The 20,100-nt window shown below is 35.9% G+C and overlaps 1 protein-coding gene across 3 annotated transcripts in view; it reads right to left on the reverse strand.

Moving 5' to 3' along the window:
- The window catches only part of TOX (thymocyte selection associated high mobility group box), a 218,705-nt gene that overhangs the window by 196,550 nt on the left and 2,055 nt on the right, over positions 1-20,100 (reverse strand). Inside the window, exon 2 of one of the 3 annotated variants that reach the window (XM_031066562.1) lies at positions 15,339-15,427. The exons of the other annotated variants lie outside the window; for them this stretch is intronic. The gene's annotated coding sequence lies outside the window, so the exon portion shown is untranslated. The remainder of the gene's footprint in view (positions 1-15,338; positions 15,428-20,100) is intronic. 3 annotated transcript variants of the gene reach the window in all.

Raw genomic sequence — 20,100 nt, forward strand, 5'->3', positions numbered from 1 at the left:
GGTACTGGTTTCATATCATAAACCTTCTTTCTAAAGCAAAAGTGTCAAAAGTGGAAGTCTTAAAGGAAGAGAAAACATAGATGCTCTGCATATTGTGTAAGCAGGGCAACTGAAACAGCATCTCACCCTGAAAATATGCAGGGCTGTACTCCATGGACACGTCGTTAGCAGCAAAGCCTATACCCACAATACTATCAACATTTTAATAGCATTCCACTATTACTTTCACATTAAAAAAAAAGTAGGGAAAATATTTTAAAAAATCTTAATTCTTGGTTTTCTTAATTTGTAGGTCCCTATCAGGTCTCCATAAATATTAGGGTTCCCATTTCAGTTTCTTGTAATGTTGCATAGTATTGAAATTCTGACTACCCTTTACACTGCAGTATACTACATAAATTCAGAAGATATATTCTGGCAGATGAAGCATTGTTGAAAAGCTAAGTACAGCACTTTGTCCTTGAAATGTTAACAGGTAATGCCATAAAGTATTCAAATAATAATTTACTCAATCTTTCAGGGTAATTAATTAAAATGGTTTAGGTGTTAGAGAAAATCACCTTGAGCTTATAAAATTGGAATGCCTCCTCTTTTCTTCTCTGCATGCAAGCTGTTCCAATGGACTTACCACATGCTTTCCCAGTTATGGTTTTTGATTTCAGCAGATAATAAATAGCCAGGATCTAATTTTGCCATGTCAAAACCGATTATGTTTCACAAGAAAAGGTGGAGTGCTCACCTACCAGATGAAGGTGAAACATAAAACCACTTTTATTTATGTGAAGTGTCCAAATTCAACTCAACCTGGCACTAGGTACTAGGAGTATGTAGACTTTAACTGTCATATGAATTTATGCATCCCTGGAAAATGTCAAATATAAACATAAATTTAATCAAGTAATTGAAACCTTTATTATCAAAGAAATAAACACAGTTTTTGACAACTAATGTAAATTTTCTTAATCCATTTTTCTCTTATTTTTCAGAAGGTCAAAGAAAAGAACAAGAAACACTGAACAGAGACATGGCTGATGAAAATATTTCAAGCAAGTCCCAGTCCAATTATTAATGCAGATGTTCCAAAAGGAATTTGTGCTCTTTAGCAACAGCATTGCATTCACATGTGAGAGTTCCTTTTCCCATTCATTACAATGGGATAAAACAGAAGGCTTACAACAACAGATAAACAAGCACTCTGTATTATTCTGTAGTTTTCCTCAGTCGAGTAGTCTTTGGACAGCATTTTAATGGCTGAAAAAAACCCTGCACATGATGAATAAGGATGCCATTCTCAATTAACATGGACAAAGGATCATAGCCATATTTGGCAAATGAGGTAGCTGTGGTGTAAGAAAAGCAGGAGTATTCACAGACATTGCCACATACATCACTGTCCTCAAATCAAAACAAGTTAATGACATTTTTGTACATCTGCCCAACTACATGACTACACATTAGTCTGGCAAGTACTTATTAGACCCAAATTAAATAGCACAATGATTATAGTTCATATTTACTAAATATAGTGTTATTAATTTATACAGCACTAAATATGGATGCTACCAGCATATAAATAAATGATGAGTACCGAACCAAAACGGCCGAAGTTACAAAATATATTATCTTCATTAGATATGTCTCAGTGCTACGAATGCCACTATACACACAGTTTCCAGTAAAATACATATACTACCGTGGAGGAACTGTTATCCATTCTCCACAACAAATGCACTGACAACATAATCCCAACAGCTCCCCTCTCAGTCAGCCTCCATATCGTGCACTGGTACAAATAAAATCACCAACACAGAAATACCATGGAACAGATGGTGAACTCATTGGTGAACAGTGGGGCAAAAGCCCCACAGTTCAATCCATATCCAGTAAAGAATGGGATGTTACAACAACAAGGAACCTCAGCCAAGGAAGACCAGTAGCACACACTAGAAATCCAAGGTGTTTAACATTAGAAAAATCTTTGCTACACATAGATGCCTTCAATATGGAGTTTATGTACCATTGGTTATGCACAAGCTTAGCATACCATGCATTAACTTCACCATGTTTTTAATAAGATGTTACATTAATTTTAGACGCTTGGCAGTCACAAACTAAGGCGCACTGGCAAGCCAGATGAACAAAGAAAAGGATACTTTGAGGAAACATATGTTACCTATCTCTACTGCTAAACCATCCATGCCAGTTTTATGGAGGATTCCTATCCCAAAGCTTTGCCTGTACTTAAGCTTTAGAAAACAGACCTTTGGCACAATCACATCTAAGTCTTTAATTTAAATATTAACACCAAGGCAGTTTTTTGGAGACGTTGTGAAGATTGAGAAAACTGATATCTCATTTCTTTAACCCAGAATTCTTGTTTATCAATTGTTAACAGCCTGGATCCTGAACAATATCACTGCTAAACTTGCATATTTCTTTCTATCATATCATTACTTATTTGCCCAAATTTGTGCACTGTAGAACTTGGCCACATTTTATTTCTGTTTCATAAAAGATTTGGCTTTTATCTGATTTTTTTCTTTTAAAGATCTCACTTTTCACTTTTATGGGATCAGTTTTCCAACAATTGAGCTTATCAGCCACATCTACACTGCTAGTAATTCAAAACCTTGGCATATTTATTGATTCCAAAAACCTATTACATGATATCGCTTACATCCCTGTATTAGATTAGACTGAGTTATTGGAGGAACTAACAAAAGATTACTCAGAACTCAGCAGAGAGCTTATACAGATGTCATCTTACCTGACATCTAAACTATTTGCTCTTGCACCTTTATTTTTAAGTGTCGCGCACACTCAGAACAAGTTTTGCACAAAACAAGTATCTGAGGCAGCTTTACCTCAGTTTTTTTATTCCACCATTAAAAACCCCAACTATAAGAGATAGGCTGTAGGTATAAAACATTTATCCTCTTCGTTCAGAGAATATTGATGAACAACTACGGAAAGTTGTATCAATGAGTAAGTTGTATTATGACTGAACATCATCCAAGTTCAATTTAAACCTGAGCTCTATACTACCTCTGAATATAGTATGTATAAGATATTTATGTATGAGTATAAATTATGCACTTCTTTGGACAAAAAAAATGCCAATAATTTTAAAACATGAATATGTTAATTAGATTTAAATTCATCCATTATAGAAAATATTTTGACAAGTATTCTAAGAATAGTATTTTTAAAACAGTTCAATGCATTAAATATATGCAAATTTTGACAGTCAAAAATGCATACTGCATATCTGAGATACTATCATTCTTCACAATCATTGCAGCCTCTAGCTAGATACAGATTTTTCATGACAGACAGAAACATTTCCTTCTGTGTATCTCGTATTCTCAGATTTCTACTTCAAAATGATTCCTGAAACACTTTTAAAGCCAGACTTAGAACTACTGCAAACTAGAATGGTTGCTATATACTCCAGTTAGCCAAGCCTGCCAACACTGAACAATATTCAATCTCACTTTTTAAGTAGAACTCCTTGTCATTGAAATCACATCCACTGGTGAATTTTAGGATGCTTCATTCTTGAATTATCTGCACTAATAGCACATATATAGGTTATTTTCAAAATATGCCTAATATGCCTAAGGTACACATATACATGGGATTTGCGCACAGAAACACACTAGCACCCATATGAATTTGAAGTACATCCTCCGTTTTGAAAAATCTCCATGCAACTTTAGGGTGCAGTCTCAGAACTGGCTAAAATCCATTTTAAATTGTAACTAAATGTGAATTCTGCCTCCTCTTTGGTTGGTACTTTTCCTGCAGACACATGACAAACCAGAGCAGATCACCGGTTCAACAAGAACTTAGTATGAAAGAGCAGAAAGCTGTAATGTCCATTTGCTTTCAAAGCAGAGTATCGTTCCATAAAGGCATCCTGTGTGGGCATGGAAGTATCTCCATGGAATGCTACTCTGCAACAGGCAGAGCAGCATAAATTCACATTACCCAGCACTCAACCACACCCACAGTCTGTAGATCACAGCAACACAACTGTAACATAGAACAAGGCCAAGAAAGAGATCAAAGGAACAGTGAACAAATTCCCTGTATCAGGAAAATACACTGATTCCTTAATTACCTGTATCTACTTATGCAAGGATTTTGAATTTTGAAATGGGGATTTAAAGGAAACATTAAAAGCAAATTTCTACAAGTAGTAACAGTTGGTCTTCGAGATGTCCCAGGCAGGCAGCAGCCTGAATCACACTGTGAGAGCATCACAGCTTAGTGTGAGTCACATGTTTCCAAAAGATCCGGTGAGAACATGTGGATGGAAAGATGTGTAATTATTTTACAACAAAAACAAGATTTCTGGCATGAGTTTTCCTCAGCTACTGAAGTTAAGTGCAAGTTCCCTTACAACTACCAACAGTCTTTATCCTACTTAACAGGAAAAAAAGGACCTGGAGGGAGTCCTACAGGAACTACTGCAGAGAGGCAGCAGGTTTATGGGTTTGTGCATTTGCTTCTTACCCCAGATGCACAGCTTGTGTGGGCCTCTGTCTTACTAATGAAATTCCCTTTGAATTGACCCACTACACAAGGAAAATAAAACTCACTGATTATTTTTTGAGGAAAGATTAATTCAAATGAACTTCAGTCACAGTTTTGTAACTGCAGGAGGGCCAGATAAAATGTGATCTTGTAAGTGTGATAGCTAATACTGGGTTAATGTACTTATAGGAAAAACAACACTCAGTAGAAAATGAATTTAATGTTCTCAGTAAGATTTCTTTAGGGTCAGTAAGTATAAAATGCAATAATCTTGAAAATTAATCCCAGGTGTATCATTTTGTTAATAGAAGAAATGTGCAGGATAGATAAACTACTAAATTTTATGTAATGTTTTATGCAAGGAAAAAGGGTTCCTAAGACAGGGCTATATAGCCCACCAGAGGCCAAATCACAGTCCTTGAAGAATGCAAAACTCCTCTGGACATCAGTAGCATTCTTCTTAGGGTAAAAGCTGCAAGGCCAAGACAATCACTGAAATACTCTGATACCAAGGCTCTAAAAGCCAAAGCAGTGATAACGGCAGAGGAGCTGTTATTTCTGTACCATAAAAAGAAATTTTCCAGAGATGTTATTACATTTAAATGTATTCTGATATTGCATTCTGCTTTTCCATCTCAGACACTGTTCCACCTGAACAAGATGGACATAACATAGAGCATAGTATTTTCTATTAAATATAGTTATAAGGGAAGAATAACAACCTTGGAATGACTCACTTGCAGGACCAATTCATAGGTTACACTGAGTATGAAAGGCAATTTCAGTGTAGTGGTGGAAGAAAAGGAGTTTTATAACAGAGGTGATGCAAACTAATTTGGAGACTCAGATACACAGAGAACTAATTTGGAGACTTGGATACATGGAGAAGTACGCAATGTACTATAAACACTTCAAGGGAGGAAAGAATGGGGACTTTTCCAAATACAGTGGTATCTGCAAAAATAAAGTCCAATTCTGTTCAGTAACAAAATCATTAAAAAGGATGAAACATATTAAAAATTCAACACTAAAAAGGCAGTAGCTTTGTACTTGTGCTGCACTGAGTCTAAACACAAGATACTAAGAATGGGGAGCTGTATTAAGGGCAGGACTGGTGACAGATGCTGGCAGTCCTATACAAGTGGTGCACACAGAATGTAATGAGATATTCACGAGTGTATTTCAGCCCATATAATAAAGCACCAAGAGGGTAAAGTTTTTCACATGGTGGCATTACTTCCTAGGATAATGGGGAAAATATGGTAAGAAAATACAAGATTTATTTAATTCTTTCACAAACATCTTGTCACAGTTCTGTATTCTAGATGATACAAATCTTTGTCAGGACAAATATAATGAAGTTTATCTTGTAAAATCTAATGCAACAGACTTAGCACTACTTCTGTGTAAAAACAGTATCTTCTACAAAGGAACTGTACCATAAAAATTGATGCTCATGAAATGTTAATATAATCTAAAACCACAAAGCAAGGAAATTCTTTAAGTTAAGAGTTAAAATGAAACTTCATCCTTAGCCCACCCAAAAGTGTTTAGATATAGCAAGGCTTGCCAAAAAGTAATAATCCTATATACAAAATATTTTGCCATCACTAGAAATTTCAAACTAAATATGTAATTCGAGCTCTAATTCTTACCTTTCTCTTCCCTACTTTTATGGGTATAAACAAGACCTTTCAATTCCTTCAGCACTTGTGTGGTTAATAATCTTAGGCTAAATTTTTTTTAACTATTTCTGTGTAGCAGATTTTTTTGCCAGTTTCTCAGCTAAACAGTTAACCCCAAGAAAAGGGAAAACCAAAATCCAAATAGTACAATTATCTTTATGGAGTACTATGGAGTGGCCCTGAAGGGAAAAGAATTCACATATCTGAGTGGTCTGCTCCTTGTACTTCAAACTCATCCGAATTTTTTTTTTAAGGGCTAGAGGCATAAGTTGTTGAACCACCAGATAAGGACTGAAATAAGATCTGCTGTTGAGGAAGAAAAAGGTTCTCATCCAAGTTACGAGGTAACAAATTGTGATGTGGAGAAGAGTGATTTTTTTCAGAAATGGAGGAGGAAGGGGTATGAGGAATGGGACAGGAGATGACATAGCACCTCATAGTGTTTCTCTAGTTCTACTCCACAATTAAATTTGTGTTGAAGAATCTCTACATCCATTTTTGGAGACTGCTCTTTCTGCTCTTTCTCTCACCATGATCCGTTTTTGGTTATACTACTTTTCCCTGTTTCTCTTACGAGATCTCATCTATATAATGGACAAAAAAAAGGATTTCCTGATTTTTTGGATTGTACCTTCTTAAAAGAAAGTTCCAGGTAGGAAAAGGTAAATCAGTCTCTGTTGAAGGAGGTCAAGACTTTCTACAGAACATGAGTGAGGAAAGTAGCAGATGAATGCAGTAGTGGAATAGTTAATATGACGTTTCATGGACTAAGACAAAAAGCACTTCCCAAAGAAACTCCTACAGCATGGGAGTTTATCCCATGAGCCAGCAAACACTGCCTAGAGTCATGCAAGTGACAGAAAAAGCAATATCTGTACCACAAAGACTTCTGCAAACCCACATGCACATGGCTTTTAACATCATCCAGCAATACTCCAGTTGATCTGTCCTGATCCTAATAGTCCTGCTGTCATTTAAATCTGAATTTGGCTGTTTTCCTTAAAGCAGACGTGTTGTCACACCAGATCTGTGAACCTGAGATTTTTGATTCATCTCAAAGAACTCAGGGTGAAAATTAGTCTGTCTGGGGCACACTCCACACACTCCTTCTCCACTGTCAGTACAGGTACTTCAGGACCTCTGGTGATGTCTCTACTCATCTAAGAGTCAGCTGGTCAGTTTTTCCTGGAGATAGTTTAGGTGTCCATACTGGTGGAAATGGTATCCAGGTTTAGCCAAGACCAGTCAGAAAATCTTCTCTCTACAGAACATCTCCATATTTTCCTCTGTTCTAGTAAAAATTCCTAAATATCCAAGTGACAGATATGCTAAGGTTGCAATTCACCTGTCTTTTCAAAGTTCAGCCCCTGTGTCGGGTGAATACTCAAAACATAAAGGGAGAAAGGAGGGTCCTGGCAGAACAGAAACTGGTATTCAGTGGTGGTGAAATACAAACACATTCTTGAACCAGCATGAAGGACCACAGATCCAGCTCTTTTGCTTACGTGAGTTCCTGAAACACTCAGTGCTCCCCTTCTCTGCTCTCCTCTCCCACACTTGACTGAACACTCACTACCAGTGTGTGTGAAAAGCTCATGTTTCGTTTCATTTCATCCTTGCCCAGGATAGTAGGACCTGAAGATTATGACACCCTCCAATTCAGAATATTCTGTGATTTTTTTTAACTACTAATCTTTGTACAGGTCCATTACAAGCTCAGTAGTAATAAGGAGAGATTCTGATGAGTGGAAAATGGTAGAAAATTAACTTCCAGGCCTGGAACATCAATGTGCCCCACTGCTTCAGAATATGCTTACACCTCTAACAAAGAGCTTCCAGCATTGCTAGAATCCAAGAGAACCATTTAGGAAGCAGCAGGTTAAGGGCTCTGTAATAAACTTGTTCCTAGAAAGTCTGCAGTCATCTGCTCTAGCCAAAGCCTTCTAAACTCCTCCTAAATTCAGAACTATTTTACTTTGCAGTAAATATTAACATTTAAATTTTGAATTTCTGAAAAGAGTTAATAAAACCACAGCCATGTTTGAGAATGCTACTTTAGTACTTCCATTGTAGTGTTCTGTTTGAGAAAGTCCTCTGTCTGACAAAGCATTCTTAAAAGGGCAATGGATTCTGCTGAGTAACACAGTTTTCCTTTTCAAAAATATTTTTTCTCTGAGCTTTTATTATTATATACATGGACTCCTCTCTATCTCCAAAAAAGAATGTTATAGGACAAGCCCTAACAATTTTTAAACTAAATCCCCTGGTTTTACTAAAATTGAAATAATTTATACAAATTTAGAGAGTTTAGTATAAGCATATATTTAACAGATACCTCTTTAATTATTTCCATAAGCATAGTAACTATATATATGATAATAAATACATGCACAATAGGCTTTCTCTTACTTACAATTGTAGGTTTAACTATAGTACATATGACTGCAATTTTGGTCACAGTATCTGTATTTAGAGTTGGAGAATTTTTAGCCTTAAGGAAATTCAACCAGCTCCATTATCTTCAGGATATCTTTTGAATTCAGGAGAAGAAAAGATACTGAGATAGAAAAGTGCCTTTTGTTGAGAGATAAAGTTTAGAAAATAGTAAGGCCTTAACTTATGCTTGAGTTCCTCATCCCAAAATGGAGGCATTGTGACAAAATAAAAACATAGGTATTCTCATGTTCAATCCAAAACCCATAGAATGTAATGCATGAGTCATGACATCCTGCACCAAAATATCAGAAAGAAAGGATTGGTAAGAGAGAGCCCAAGATCTTCCTAGCCATACCAAGACTCGGTCCTCACTTCACTCACCATGACAAAATTCTCTCTGCTACTAAAAAGGAATTAACTCTGCAGCAGAAAAATCTGTGCTGCAATGCTGAAAAGAGTCAGACACTCCTAAGAGACAACAGGAATGAATGACATGGACATGATCAAATGAATCAGCAAAACACACAAAAAATTTCTTCTCAAACAATGTTATTTGGGTTAGAAAGTCATGTGATCAAATGCAAAAATGCAAATTTGAGGCTGCCTGAAAGTTTTACTCTAGTGCAATTTGCAACTACATTAATGATAAAGTTGTAATGGCATGATCATTCATCCCACATCCTTTGTTTTGCTCAGATTCCTGACAATGATAACATACTAAAGAGCAAAATCAAGACATCCTTAAATCTGCCATTCCCAGCATTAAAGTGTCTGACTTTGTAACCTAACAAAGTCCTGAAAAATAAAGTCCTGATGACATCAATGTTGCAATTTTTTAACTTTATTTCAAGGGCCACTATGGTGATTTACAAAAATGGCTCTGGTATTTAATGTTGCAAAATCTAAGTCAATTCTTTCATCAACATTGATTAAAAAAGTTTAAATTCTTCATTTCATACAGGATTAAAGTTTCAAAATCTGGAATTTTCCCTTGACTCTTGTGGACCTGGTGCTCTATTTTTTACTCACAAATCTTAACAACCCATAGCAGGGTCAGATTCTAGTAGATCCAACCATACATCAATGTCATATATTAAGTCAGAAGTGATCTGCTTCATTAGAAATAAAGTAAATCTCACTGATTTTCTTCTTAAGGTGTTCACTTATTTTAAGCACTCTGGAGGATTTACTGATGTTCAAGATGCAGTTGGGTGACGTACACTTTAATCCAGCACAGGAGAAAACAGGCTCTATAAAAGTGCCAGCATGTTGTCAGACCATTTGATGTGCCTTCAACAAGTGGTGAGCATCCTTTCTTCCTACACTTTTTACACAAATATAACCTGAAAGTCAGAGTTGGCCTTACACAAAGGGTGAAAGAGCAAAATTTGCTTTTCATTCAAAACAAACCAGGAAAAAAGAGGAAAGAAACTTTGTTACTAAGTAACAATTCCTTCCCAGGGGTCCTCACAGAAAAATGCAACTGTCATCCTCCTTTAGATTTTCATGTCCCTGTACTGGAACAAAACACAAACTCAGCTAAAAGTTCCTCACAACTGTCTTGTAGCTGTGCTTTCAGTCACTGATGCTTTGTGAGCTTTAAAAATACAACCAATACTGTGGTTTTTGATGCAAAATGAAACCGGGAATCTAATTTAAGATATTGACATATAATTATTATTCATAATAACAAGTATTTGGCTTTGATATTTTTATGTTCTTGGTTATGGAAAATAATGGGGTCTGTTTAGCGGAGTTATTTTGTAGTGATGTATTATTTACTGTTCTTAAGGAAAAAAAATTATTAAAGTTGCATTACAGTTGATACCAGAACTTGGTTTTAGTATCAGACTTAAAACTGAGGTCCTTATTGAGATAAATCTCCCCCTAAATTAACAGTGTTGCCCCAAAAAGTGGGCATCAAATACAGTATAAAAAAGAAACCCCACAAGCTCTCAATATAAATGAAAACTCCCATCATTTCCCCTTCTCTCTATAAGGGGACAAGACTCAAGGGCAGCCTGCCTCAGTAAATTTTTCCACTCACTTTGCTTCTTTTTTTTTAACTGATTTTGTTCAAAGTACTCTTGAAAATAAAATAAAAATTAAAAAAAGATAAACACACTTCTAGCAGTCTTTGGTCAGCGTAGACTTGACATGAATTTACATCATCAAAACACCTTTTAATTGTGTTAAAAATTTATTGCACACATTTTTCTTCCAAAATTCACAGGCACCTTTTGCTCTACAGTGCCTTCTTCACTTACATGCCCATTTTCTCTCTCATTGGAAAATATATCAATTGCTTATTAAAAAAAGAAGTGTTTTGGCATGGCTGACCTGTAGAGATACAGAGCTAAGCAGAGTCAGTGAATCCACTCACTCTGATATGCACACATGATATGCAATTAAAATCTCCATTCACATTCCTACAGGGTTGTCGATCAAGAGAAAAGCCTTTTTGACAACATCCAGTGAAGCGTACCAACTAACTGCTGAACAGGAACTTAAACAGTAACAGCTTTTGTTACTAGCAAGAACGGATTTTACCAAGATTGGGCTTGGTTTCTAAAGAAATAATTATGTTAAAATTTTGGGGGCTTTTCATTAAAAATTAAAATGTGTCACAAAGCTATTGTGTGTGAAGCTATCATATTATGTAATACATGAGAGTTATCAGATATATGTGAAAAAAAAACCCTCTCTAACCTTTCTTGGCTGTAGGAAACAATTTATCCTTTCATATTTAGAACAATGAACAATGATTACAAGCTGTTTTTTAGTGAGAAGAGAACATTATTCTAATTGCATGTTGTCTATTTGGTAGGCATCGAATATCTTTTATAACATGACATTATAAGCTGCCCAGACAGAAAACTAACACTGAAAAAGGTCTGCTACTGCCAAAAATGATACTGTGAACAATTTATTACTGATACACTGGGAAATAATTATAGGTATTTGCAACTCCATGAAAATATCCTACCTTTCAATTTACAGAGAAAAACAGAGGAAAAGTCTTTGATAAATATTGAAGATGCTAACATTTACTTTCTAATACCCAGTCACGTAACACAGAAGTTGTAAGAGCATTAAGCTACTTTCAAATCCACTCTGTAAAGGTAAAACCAGTAAAAATACATTGATTGTCAATAATCTGATGTTTGTGTTTTGAGCACTAACCTTGAATTACAGTTTTCAAACATGCTAATATTATTAAATATTGAAATATTTGCCCTCTTGCTTATCACACTCCATAACTGAAGAGAGAGCAGATGCATCCTGACTATTAACAGTCATGACAAATTGCCTTACTAATGAATGTTACACACTGAAAGTGCCATAACTGATTAAACTACAATTTCCCACTACCAGATAGAGAGAGACTTGGGAACTCCAGCAGTGGACAACTCTGATGTTCTGCCAGCAGGCCTTCAGGGCACAGTGTGGTATTTAGAAAAACACACTGTAAATTCCATATGAATATATTCTAAAAGACTGTGTGTATACAACAGGTTTTAAAGAACATTAGATGAAACAGCTTAGGTTTGTAGCCGATGAGCCATGCAAAATGGATGTGTTTTAACAATTTTAGAATCATTACAAGGCTGCGTTAGAGAATATTTCTGTTGGGTTCCTCTGCCCCTCTCCCCACCTCCCCAAACATTGCCTGGGCTTTGCTTTCACATAAAATCTTTCTTTTGTCAGTCTCTTTGTCGGTGCAAAATTGGCAGTGGTTCAAATTCAAAGTACTCCTATTCATTTACTGACCATTAAACCAATGTCATTCTAGTTCACATCAGCCAGAGAGCTAAGCTCTAAAAAACATAAAAGGCTTGCTTCACCACTGACGAATAATGTGTACATTTTTACAGAGCTTAAACCTTAATGCTTTGCCTGAAACTAACAATACAGTATACCTTATCATTCCTTTTTCACAAGCAGGCAGCTGCTGAAACGCTTGCCACTTCAAAATATCAATTGCTTGCCAGAGTTGTCCTCAACACACCCTGTCAAACTCATGTATATTGTGCAATGAAAATGGTGCAGGACTGAAAGCTAGAAATTGTGTCAAATTCTGCTGTAATGGTATGATGTGCAAAGAACAATGTATGACAACCGTAGAGACTACAAACAATAGCAATGGAGCCAAACACTCCATATATCACAACTGTGCCTGTACATATTTTATTGTATGTATTATATATTTAAAGCATGACAAATGTGTCGCTGAGGCTATGTGCTACCCCAAAAAGACACCCTTCAGCTAGTTAAGCTTTTTCATTGCTCTTGATGGAAATGTAGTAGTATTTTTCTGCCCTCTAAACATTTGTTTGTAAATCACACGGCACAAGAAAAAAAGAATCAGGTTTTCAAAATGAGTAACAGATAACAAAAGACAATACTACAAGATGAGAAAATGAGATTTTGTTCAATTAACACTTTTGCTTTTCTCTACAGACACAGAATCAGGCTACATAAAAAATATCTGAGGCTATGCAAGACAAACACAATATCACTACACCCATAAATTACAGTGTACCTAATTTTAATGTAGATAAGTGCTGGCCTATTGATTTGCATGTTTCCCTGGCAAAATGGAAATCCCATGTGAGTATGTTCTTTGTCTGTAGAAAATGCATTTTAAAAAACCTTTATGAATACAGCAATCTATGCTAAAAAGGAAAACATAAGTAACTAGTATAAAATTATGCATGGAATCTAGGGGAAGTAATGCTCATGTACACACATGCACACATGCGTGTCTCTGTGCATGCATGTGTCAATGTCTGTTACACAGTCACATAGTTTTTAGCACACAGAATTTCTACAAAGTGTCTTAAGTCATGAAAATTCAGCCTCTAGACAGAATCTTAAATTAGCTGAAGAAAGAAAATGAAAACTGCCAAACTAAGTAACAAAGCAAGTTAATCATAAGGTGACTATGAAGTGCTAGTCTTCCTGCTAGTCTTCAAAAAACAACACATAGTTGTGATGAAAAGTGTTTAGGAGGAAAGATGAGTGCAGCAGCCCACAACAGCATGTAGGTTGCAAAACCTGAGCACACAGTATTCTGTGAGGGTCATTAACTGATATAATCCTAACCAAAATGAATAGATACACCATTAAGGTGTTAATAAATATTTTGGAAAGAGAATGAGTGTTTTAGGTGCTCAGGGTTGCTGACCTTTGCTGTGTTTATTAGTGGGACAATGATGCATTATTAACACACAGCAGCTGTACCTGAACTGCTGCCATGAACATAATAGCCTTTTATAGCCATCAGGGGAGTGAGATAGGAGGCCTTTATTAACCACTACACATGATTAGCACATTATGTGAACTTTAGTAGGCAAATTATCTCTTATTGAAATATAATGTTGGGTATAACTAATTGTAAACATGATTTAAAAAACTTCTCAATGCAAAACTAAGAGTTTTACTGCCATTTAGCTAATAAGTGGCTAAGCCACTAAAAAAATAATTCTTCTTTTCCTTTGTTCAACCTGTAAAAACAACTGTGCCTCACAAAAACCTATTACCCTATGATAAAAACACTGAAGTGACAGAATGACTTCCATACCTTGAATATTATTTTTCAGAACCATAAAAAAAGCACAGACATTTCCAATACAATTAAGAAAACTGCTGGTGAAGAAAAAAGAACTCGCCTTACATTTTCCTATAAAGACTACAAGCAGTTCCTAAAGAATCATTTTCAAGAGTTAACTTGAAAAAATAACACCATGATTTACTTCAAAAAGCTTAGTTTTGGGTAAGATTATCCCATTAGCCTTCGCAACTGAACACAGCACTGAGAGTCCATTATGAGCAGTCTTTTATGCCCTAGTAGAAAGTCATTAACATAAAATAAATCATTAGCTTTGATATTAAGCCTCTACTATCTGCAGGTTTCTATGACTAATGTTCACAACTTTGTCTGCCAAACGATCAATTATATGTTTTTGAAAGGCTATCATTTCTTTTCACCATTATTTTTCCTTTTACTATTTATTATTATTTCAGATCAATGCAAACACGATGATCATAGGAGAAACAAATGTTTTCTCTTATTCATGAACACAAACCTACCCACTTTTGGCAACTGTGACCAGAACATGACTTCAAAGCCAATTACTTACAGTACAGGATAGAAATTATGCATTCCCAGAGTAAGTTCACTTCTTTCAAAGTCAGCAATATATGTAATGAAGCAGAAATCTACATGTGTGTATATACATACAGAGTAGCATAGATACAACAGAAATTAACATGTTTACATAATCTTCTCTTCTAGCAGGAACCGTCTAGATAAATCTTTTACTTCACATTCAGGCTTCATACTTCCTTTACTGACCCATTTCCCTAAGTACAGGCTATCACTGACTGATTTCAGAGTTCTGAATTCTTGCATATAGAATAAGAACTGGAGTTCACTGCAGATTTTCTTAATATAACAAAAATACATACCAGCTACAGTAACTTCTATTTAACCTTTAAGACCATATAATCATCAACAACAATAGCAGGAGACAAAAGTACTACCACAGCAGCTCAATTTCCATGCTTAGCCAGCAGTACCTTTGAAAAAAACCCACTTGTGCCACTTTTGATTGGTAGAGAGTGGTTTAACAGTCAAGAATGTGAATGCTAAAACATTCTGACATTTCCACTAACCTGGATTTGTCAGATGCTCATGTAATTCAAGTATGTTTTGCAACTTAGAAAGCAGCGTGTTCCTTGGGAGGAAACCATCCAACAAGGGTCTGTAGCAAATCAAAAAGCAGCCCAGTGAGAAATACTAAATGAACAGCTCAAGAACAGTGTTAGCATATGTGCAATTGAAAGATAAGATATAAATATTATTAGAGCCATATGAAATTCAAATGCTAAAAATAAATTGCTGCAAACATAAGAAGCAAAACAAAACCACAGACATTATGAATGTGGGTTGCGCCAAGATGCCTGCTGAAAAACAATTTTAAGTTTGAAGGTCTAAATCAAGAGCTAAACGTTTTATTTGATGACTTACCAACTGAAAACTCATTGCTACCAATGAACATAAATGGCAGATACTCCACTAGAAGGAAGGACAAGAGTTCCTTACGTGCACTCACCGCTTTGGAGGGGCAGAGTTTGTTGCTGCTGCTACAGCTACATAATCTATGCCTAACCATAGAATAGACAACGCTGCCATTTTCTAACTGAACACTGTATGGAAAAGCATTATGATCAAGAAAATCTCATTTGGGCTGATGTGAATTCCATGCCTCAACGTATTTTGGAAGCACTGCTATAATTAAGAGTCATTTGGCGAATCTGCTATAAACCATGTTTCGAAGCAGTTTATAACTCAACACTTTTAATGAGAAATCATTCTTTGGGCAGAAAATTGGTATGTAGTTGCGTAGCTAAAACAGCAGAATAAACTATTTCAGTTGGAAAGGATCTACAACAATCACACAGTCAAACTGCAACAACAAAACATTTAAATTTAGGTTACATTTAAAATAAGTATTTTATTGTATGCAATCCATGCTAGACATTCAAAGAGCATGTGTCCTCTTCAAAAAGATAAACAAAGCTGCCACTAATTGCCTCTGCTGTCAGTTCCAGAAGCCAAGGTCTGCACTGATCCAGAGACTACCCTCTCACCACACAAAGTGGTGCTTTCAGGTCACTCTTGAGCAGTGCTGAGAGGGAAGTCAAAGGAAGATTTTTTACTTCCGACATCTAAGCTTTTTTATATCTACCATCAATACAGGATTTAAATATCCAAGAATTTTAATCTAAATCCTACCATGATTAGGACAATTCTCTGCTAAAATATAAATTGTGTTTTACACACAGTCCATTTTTCAAATGCTTCTGTACATTTTTAGCAAGACAAGAAAGTCCTGTTGATGTGGGAATCTGAGGGCCAGAGGATGCTCAGTTCTTCATGGTAAAGTGTGATCATCCCCAACACACCCCGAACTCAACAGAAGCTGGAACCGCCCAGTCCTTCACAGTAACAGCTTCTCAAAATCAGCTCTAGCTCCTCTTTGGTTTCATGCAAACACCAAAGGTACTGCATGTGTTGTAGTGCTTAGTTAATTCAGCATTCTTAATAATTGACTGGTTTCACTTCTCTTTCATAAGACCTCATGATAGGCTGATTGAGGGTAATGCTCTAGAGATGAATCGTTCTGGTATGAGAATAAAACATAATTCCTCTCCGGGTACTGATATTTGGCAGAAAGAAAAAAATAAATTACTGCAAATGCCTTGGTTTATAGAAATCTTTGAGAAAGATTTCTCAAAAGCACATACATAAATCATGTTCTATGTTCCATTAAAATTGGGACCACTTCTTTTCTGAAACACTGGAATTTAAGGAGCACACTTGAGACTTGCCCACAATTCTGAAACTACATACTAAGATATGAAAGAAAAGACATTTCCATTCTTCATATGTGGTATTTTTGAAACTAAAAGACTGAACACTTGAAAATCAACAGTCAGCCCTAATGCAACTGTTTAATCTCTCCTTTATGAAACAGTAACAAATTTCAAGTATGATTCTAAGACAGTAGAGGACAAGGTATTTTTTTAAGCGGGGGGGGGAAATATGTTCAGGATTAACAATACGAGCATAATCTAAAACGCTGTCAAAACAGTAACATAGTATTTCAGCTTTAGAGCTGTCCTTCAGAGAGCCTGCTTGCCACAACTCTGACTGGATGAAGAAAGCCCCTGGAAATAATGTACACTTTGTAAACAGCCATGAAACATTTTATTTAGAGTAGTCTCTATGGTAGGGTTAAGTTTACACAATAAATTCCTCTAAACACTGAGTATAAATAAATGCACTTTTGCTCCATGGAATTCTGATTACAAGCGGGATTGTTACCTGCTTACAAAGCATTGTATTATATCTCCTTATCCACTTCTACCCAATGTCACTCTGCTTTTTTCATTTGAAAGGTTTTGCTTCCCTCTCCCTCCTTTCTCCTCTTTATTCCTCTTTTTAAAAACAACTACAGTCTATCATTTTACCTCTGCTGCCTGGCTGTATTTTTCCACTGCACTGACAACTATCAGTGAATACAAGAAAGATGAGTTGTAGGCTCCTGTATTTTTGAACAAGGTAGCAAATCACAGAAGAGTCCAGTGCATAATTCTGCAAGGATAACCATTGGGAGCAGTAAAGACCATTATTTTCTGCCTACTGATGGCAGAGGTCAGCATCCCTGTCATTAGCTGTGTCAAACTACAATTATATAACTGCACTTTATGTGAGCAGATATCTGAAAATACTGTGAAGTTGCAAATACAAAAATTAAAATATACCTATCCTTCTTACAGTACTGATCAAAGTGGTCTTTGCAGGTGACACTTCAATAGGAAAAGCCACAAGACTGTTATTTACTTCTCTCTACTTAAACATTTAAACTTATCATCCGACTTCTTCCAGCAGCTTGAAATCACTGGCCATAGTCTATCAAATTAAGACACTTGGATTATCAAAGTTATTTCTTTTATATAATTCAACTCAATTACAGAATGTGACATTTCCTAAAATAAATTTCAACTGAACAGACTACTTACATTAGCCTGAACATATCTGAACTGCAATTATGCTTCAAGTTTCAAGGGGTGAACAGTACAATCCCAACCCTAAATCTGTCCAGCATAAGAGCTCCACGATGTTATTTCAAAGGCTGACCTATATACCAAAGCATACCATCCATTCTGTCTGTTTGTATAAGAGATACCTCTCACAGTTGTCATAACCAACATTGTTTGCATTGTTCCTTCACTTTTCTCTCTCCATGGGTAATGCAAGAGAAACAAGGAAAAGCCTGCATAACAATATATGCAGAGCATAATGAGCTTTCACAGCAGATAGAGAAATATTAGGCTAAGATGCTTAGAATGCTATTTTAGGTTTATAAAATAAAGATCTAAGCAGTCTTCTGAAACAAAGCCTGCCAACTGAAAATTGTAAGATAAGAGGCGATTGTTTGAATCTACATTATTTTCCTCTGGCTACAGAAAAATGCACAGTCAATACCTCCCATGCATGTGCCTGGGAACTCATATGCTACAAACAACCATCCGATCACGGAAAACAACTAGTACTAAAACAGAACAACTAGAAAACTTAAAAGCCTAAGTATTTGTGGAATACATTCTAAATTACCAGCAGCTCAAGCAGACTTCAAATGTAAACAATCAAAGTCTGGCAAATTTGTAAAAGGAAAAACACCACCAAAACCTAGATATGAAAAATATGGCCAAATCTGCTAGTAAGTGGCAAAAGTAAGTTTTAACTAACTTTACGAGAAACAAGAACCCAGAGGATCTTGAATGAGTTCCCAATGAATTTTGGAGGTAGACTCCTAAGGAAGACCACCATTCTGGCCCAGAACAAGGATCCATCACACTCCAGCCATCATCTCCTTTCCTGGGAGAGTTTAAAAGCAAACACTCAACCAAACATACTGAACAGAAAATTCTGCAGGCCTCCCGCCCTTCCAACTCCCTAAATACACACAGCCTGAAAATGAGTGACAGAGCAATACTGTAACATGATGACATGTTTAGAACAAGTCAGATAAGTTTTCACAGCAATGTTAATCATGCTGGGCAAAGGGAGAGAGTGAAGGGGTGAAAAATGAAATGTTCACTAAATGTACGCCTCCAAGAGGCCTGGCAAATCTACTCTGTCCATTTAATGTTATCAATGGTCAGTGGTAAAGACATCTGAGAAAGACACTTGTTATGTACTCGATATCTTATATTGAAACATTCCTGGTAAGTCTTTTCCAAGCATAAAACATATGTCTTATGACTGTGCACTTTTAAGCACATTATCAGTTCAGGCAAAGTGAAATAGAAGAGTTGCAACTTGTCTACAGAATGAGTGTCTCATTTGCATTTGAAAAGAACAGTTTGCTCCCTCATACATGGCATGACTTGAAAGAAGCTTTAACCAGCTAGTAAAGAAATTCTGAAAACTACTTTCTAAATTAATTTATTCGATTTGGAGTGCAACACACCAAAAATTATTTAAGGAACTTAATTGGAAAATGATTTAATATATTAAAGTAATTCCTGATTTTCCAAAGCATTTAACTTTTAAATTAAATCTGGCCACTACCTCAAGAATGATGAGTGAAATGTGTATTCAAGTCATTACCTTCCGTCTGAAGCTTTAAATCATTGATAGGTTTAATAACGTTTGTCCAGTTTCACTGCCAAACAGGTCTTCAAACACTTTGGTTCTTATGGCATTAATATCAGCCCAAGCTTTTCACGTGGCAACATTTCACTGTTACAATGTACAAAGCTGACAATAGAGAAAATAACAGCAAACTACAGATGAAAAGTAGCAGTAGCCTCATGATTACTCAGAGGACTACAAGAAAATTAATGAACACATAAATGCTACTTT

The sequence above is a fragment of the Geospiza fortis genome, unplaced genomic scaffold (assembly GCF_000277835.1).
Source record: "Geospiza fortis unplaced genomic scaffold, GeoFor_1.0 scaffold53, whole genome shotgun sequence".
NCBI lineage: Eukaryota > Metazoa > Chordata > Aves > Passeriformes > Thraupidae > Geospiza > Geospiza fortis.